The 6000-nt window shown below is 33.0% G+C and overlaps 1 long non-coding RNA gene across 1 annotated transcript; it reads left to right on the top strand.

Moving 5' to 3' along the window:
* Nucleotides 1-659: 659 nt before the first annotated feature.
* LOC147839698 (uncharacterized) lies at nt 660-2681 on the top strand. The gene is made up of 6 exons (XR_015514887.1): nt 660-747; nt 1044-1071; nt 1261-1320; nt 1632-1754; nt 1861-1964; nt 2544-2681. It is a non-coding gene; the product is annotated as an uncharacterized LOC147839698 (long non-coding RNA).
* Nucleotides 2682-6000: the final 3319 nt, after the last annotated feature.

The raw sequence follows: 6000 nt of genomic DNA, 5'->3' as shown, positions 1-6000 counted from the left end.
TTATTGTTGAAATCAGATATATGTAATATTTTGAATGGCGAAGAAAATAATTGACTTTATATTTCAATCAATATATTACTTTTGCACTGCTTCGGTTCAGGACTCGTGTGACATTGAATCAGATTCAGATATTTTATCAGACGTGTTCATGAGCTCATAGTCATCAACAAGCAATTCGTGTACAAGCAGTACACGAACCAAGCAATATGATGAAATATTAATGAATTATATGTTTGCGTCTTACAATATTATACAAAACGGAATCGTTTTCAGGCGAATTCGACTTTTTACTGTTCACTTAAAGGAGCCGAATTCAACTCTTTACTGTTCACTTAAAGGAGCCGATTCATTTAACAGAACTGACTCGACTCAACCGCAAACAAGCGCCATCACCACAGACAACGCGTCGTCTCTTCACCCAAGGGATTCATCCTCGGTAAGTGTTAAAATATGACTTTTGTCCGTTAAATGATTGTTGTATGTGTATTTCTGTATAGTGCATGTCATTTAGCAGGAATTTACCGAGTACTTCAGTTGTACTCGCACGTACAGGGTTTAAGCGCGTCTTTTTTTAAAACAAGAAATTAACGACGCCAGATGGTGATTGTAGTGTTTTCTGAGGTATTAGCATAACGTTAACGTTAGTTCCTGAAAAAAGAAAGGGAATTTTCTTTAATTAACTTCTTGTTAACTGCATTTTCTGTTTCAGTACAAGACTGAAGTAAAGGTGAAATGACTAAAGTTAAGGTAAGCTCTGGCCTTCACTTAAGTTAACGTTACGGTTAGTCACCATCATGTAAGTTACGTTAATTTTGTTCACTGTAACGTTAACGTTAAGTTAGTTAAATAAACTCATTATGAAACAAGTCTTACCTATTTTATTAAATGAGGCTTATAATACAATTCAGTTGTATTCTTTTAAACTAACACTAACACAGTACATATTGTATATTTCTCACTGGTGTTAATGCAGTGCTAACATTTACTAATGAGAACTAATTGTATATTGTCACTAACTGTAGATTTTATTTTTTGGTGTTCAGGTGTACCTGATAATAGCTGAAGTGTAAGGTGAGTGTAAATTCTGAGCACACAAATATAACCTAAATTCATTATCACAATCTAAACCTATATATATATATATATATATATATATATATATATATATAGAGAGAGAGAGAGAGAGAGAGAGAGAGTATGTGTGTGTGTGTGTTAGGTTGAGTCTTATTCTAATCTTATTATATTCATATTTTTTTGCAGCCACAGCCATTGATGTTGAAACACTGATGCTACCAATCAACCCTCGCTTGATTATTAAAGGTAATGTTGATGCCTTCCTCATTTTTATTAGATTTTTAAATGTCAGGTTTTTTACAGATTTGTTGTGAGCAGTTTCTTGTACAAACTCTTTTTCTTCTTCCAGAAGTTCCACCAGTACCTCCAGTAGTAGTAAATATTAGACAAAGATTTTTTTAAACTATAGTTTTTATTTTTATTAGCAATTTTACTGGGCATGTGTGTTTGTTTGCTTGGTTTTTAATAGGCAGAGCATGGAATGTCAACTTTGTTTCTACAAAAAAATGTAATTATTCACAAACACCTCTAATTTAGTCCTTCTTTACCCCTTTTAGTCTTATTCCTTGGACTCGGAGGGTCGAGTGGTCATGGGACCTCACCTGGATTTCACAACTGACTTTGGATCTGGTCTGAAACTGAAGTATGCTGAAGATGCCTTTTGCACTCTGGAATTTAAGGTAATGTCAACAATAAATATTGTAACTGAGGGCTTGTTTTGGGGGGGTTAAACAAGGAATGTATAGGAGCACAAGTCATGACTCCCCTTGTCCCCTTGTTATAAAGGGCCGTGTTGCAGACACAATTTGCTTGTCTGTGCTGGAGACCAGAGGGGAAGCTGTCTTTAAAAGGATGGGGCTCTTATACCATATGTGAAGTTACCTATTCAGGTGAGTGGATTACATGCAAGTCATTGCAAATGCATAAATAGTGGGACATTTTTTACTGGGCAGCACAAATTAAGTGAAACTCAAAAAACGTTGAAAAATATTTGGAATATTTGCAAAAAACTTGATTGAAATGAATACAACACAAGTGCTATATCACTTCAATCAAGTTTTTTTTGCAAAATTTTCCTAATATTCAAATCATGAAAAATTAGCTTGATGCAAGAAACATCCTGCTAGTATTCAAGAGCAAGTACTGTGATGCATGTGTTAACTTTGCAATAAGTGTGAACCCAGCATTAGATTATAGTCTGTAAACAGAAGGTGTAAATCAAATCAACTGTTTTAAAATGCTCTGCCTAGGTCATTAAAACCACTATTTGTTGTTGGACTGTTCTTGATTGTGTGTTTGTGATGGAAATGTTTTTCAGATGTTTTTGTTTAAATGATTGCAGTTTGACTGAGCTACAGTATTGTCAGCATGTTCAAACTGAGCTAACAGTAATTTTGCTCTGTAGTGCAGCAGTATTGTCCCAGTAGTGTTGTATGAAGCTAACTGTTTGTCTGCTCTTTTGCTTATAGGTGCTTTTTGGGCACCAGTTTGGAGATGGAAGACAGACGAAGTCCAAGAAGCAGAGAAGACACATCAACCAGCAAGTGTGTAAAATTATCAGGAAAATGATTAACCTTGAATAGACGACTGCCTAATTTAGCAAGAAGTTTTGTCTCTCTCTCTCTCATGTGTGTGTATATATATATATATATATATATATATATATATATATATAAAATGAGAGAGAGAGCGCACTCTGAAGCACTGCTTTTTATATGTATGCTACATATGATGTCAGATTTTTTTGTTCTTATGTTCTTATAGTATTTTTTGAGGCTTCACCTTCACCTTTTGAAAGTTTTCTGAAATGTTTACACAGATGTCATTAAGCTGTTAAATAAATCTGTAAAATGTATGTGTGTTTGTTTTTATTTTGATTTTAGAGTCTTTTCAGATCACCCAATAATGAAGATTCTGTCGTCATTTACGCATCCTCAGGTTGTTTGGACACAAAGAGGAATATTTGATATTTTTATTCCTGTGTTTAACAAAAAAAAAACATTTTTAACAGAGCTGGAACAACCTGAGGGTGAGTAAATCAAGATAGAATTTTCATTTTTGTGTGACCTAAAATTGCTTTTAAATTTTACAGCACCAAACTGTTAAATTACAGTAATCCGGGATATAACTGTAACTTTACAGTTAAATCAGGTATTTAAACTGCAACCTACTGCTAAATCACAGTAATCGTTTTGCAAATTCACAGTAAAATATAGTTAATTCTACAAGATAATACTGTGAAATCACTGTAACAGACTTAATTATCTACTGTAAAGTTACAATATATGGTTGTAATTTCACAATAATTTAATGTGACAAAACCACAGTAAATTACTGTGAACTACCTCACAATAATTTACTGTGAATTTACATACAGTAATTTACTGTGAAAGTAATGCAATTATTAGCCAGTAATTTACTGTGAATTTAAGGTCAAATTTTTTACAGTGTACGTAACATACATTTTTACTTACAGTATGTTTATGGTTTTGTTTTATGCTACTGTATGCTTTCTGTTTCTACACGTGATTGGTGTTTAAAGTGCACCTGTTCCCGCTCTCAGCAGATAAATCATTGTATTTACAGTTTTTTTTTACAATGGCAGTGTTTTCAATACATTTAAGAAGTTTGCTAAAGTCTTAACGCATCAACACACCTAAAACACACAATTGGCAAAACAGTTCATTTCATGTTTAAAATCACACATTGTAAACTAAACCCAAAACTAATGCTCAAAATACAATAATAAACTAACACAATAAACCTTGTCTAACAAAACACTGCAAACATGTTTTAAAATCAAATAATTAATTAAAACACTAACACATGTTCTCATCCTACAGGAACATTTAGCCAATCATAACATATTGACAAAAAACACTATCATCAGCTGACATTACAGAAACTGCATTATTTTATGTGTCGGGTCTACCCTTATATTTACAGTTTTTCTCGATTGCTTGGATGCAGTTGTCAACTGAAACTCCACATTTTCAAAACAGTTAACACACAGGCCTAAACAGCGGCACTCATGGTCAAAATGACACATTTTGCTTGCAAAAGGCACATACCGTGTCAAAACATTTAAAATATGCAACAAAAGCTAGTTTTACCTTCAAACAACACAACTTGCAAACAAGTATATGAGCTCTTTCAATTAATCATTACACAATGGACAACAAAATACAAAATACAGAACTCAGTGCACCACCATTGCTTGTCATTGTAGCCTATTGCCAATGTCATTTGTTGTCTTTCTATTTGGGCTGTCAAATTTGCCTTTTTGCAAAGAATTGAATCCAGAATAAGATGTGCTTTGATTACATTTATATTGAATTCATGACAATTTTAAACTGTGGCTGAAAACTGAAATACTGTAAAAACAGACAAAAGTAATAAAATACTGTAAATATTAGAGAAAACACATGTAAACCAATATACAGTCAAATCTATTGTGAGTATAAGACATAGCCACTATTGACCTCCTCCATCCATGCTGTCACAGAATAACACAGACCTTCCACCGTTTTATAAGGTTTGCAGACTGATTGCTTTTTGAAGATTTGTGTGAAGTAGTGTCAAACCGGTGCTTCACTGAATTCATACTGATCTTGGTAGTGTCTAATAGTTAGGAATAGATGGTTTCTGTTTGGATACCATAACTAAAACAATGGAGTTTGGACTGCTTGAATGACATCCGTGTTAGCTGTTTTGAAAAATGGTGGGGAAAATGTGTCAACCCAATGAGAAAGAGTTTACACATTTGCAAGACCGGTCTTTTGCTCTGCTGGGATAGTGAAAATGAAAAAAAAAGTGGAACCTAGTTTCTTTAACCAGGTCAAAGCAAACAAGAAAAACTGTAAACCCTCTCTACACTTTTGTTTTGTTGGGTTGATTAAATGCATTATGTTTCTTTTGCTGTAGAAATTCAATACAATACATTACTGCATGATATACAAACAGAAAAAGCACCGCAATAATTATACAAAATTAATCTTCTGCATTTGGCCACCTTCTCATGCACATCCCACCTGATATCTTCTCTGGCAAGGCATCATGGGAAGAATTCTCTTGTTGTTCCTTTTCCACACAAGATCAGCCCAAAGAGTCCATTTTTAGATTATGTGATTGGAAAAACCTGAGTGTGGTACATAACTAGGAATCGGCTGTGATTTATGTATTTACACAACAGCAATAAGCTGTTTCTCATTGGCCATGGAATAAAATACAGGGAATATATTTGTGTTTCAATTCACAATATGAACAGCTGTTCACTTTGACTTTGGCCCATATAAGTTGTGTTTAGAACATAACTGTACACACTGCATGTGTGAAAGCATTTGTAAATTTGACTGTGACTTTATTTTGTTTTGGTCTTGGTTGAGCTTTTGTGTAAAAGAAGTTCAAGCATTTCAAATTGGTGTTAACTGGATGCATTTTGTATCAAAGCAACAAGAAATGTGTTAATTGTATAGCACACAAAGATGGATGTTGTGCGAACCGTGCTAAGAGTTTAAGAAACTTGTTAAATGTATTGAAAAAACTGTCATAGCAATTGTAAAAAAACTGTAAAAGTGTACGAAAATGGAGCAAGAGCTCAGAAATTGTGTTTTAGCTAATGAGAAAAGCTGTAAATAAACCTGTTAATTGTATAAGTGTTGATAGGTAGGCCTATTAAGTGTATTATTTGTCTGAATAATAATAATAATAATAATAACAATAAATATTTTTTTTTTCAATTAAACTAACTTTAATTGACAGATGAAAGTTAACTTAAAGATTTTATTATTTTTTTTTTTTATTAACAAGAACCAGCATGTACAGTTACAGTTGTTTTGTTATACAATACAATCACTTTACATTTCTTAACAAGAATGAAATAAGTGAAAAAAACAAAGAAGAGAAAAAAAAGAAGAAAAAAAGAAA

The sequence above is a fragment of the Danio rerio genome, chromosome 18, assembly GCF_052040795.2.
Source record: "Danio rerio strain M-AB ecotype USA chromosome 18, GRCz13ab, whole genome shotgun sequence".
NCBI lineage: Eukaryota > Metazoa > Chordata > Actinopteri > Cypriniformes > Danionidae > Danio > Danio rerio.
This window is presented reverse-complemented; position numbering and strand designations above follow the sequence as displayed.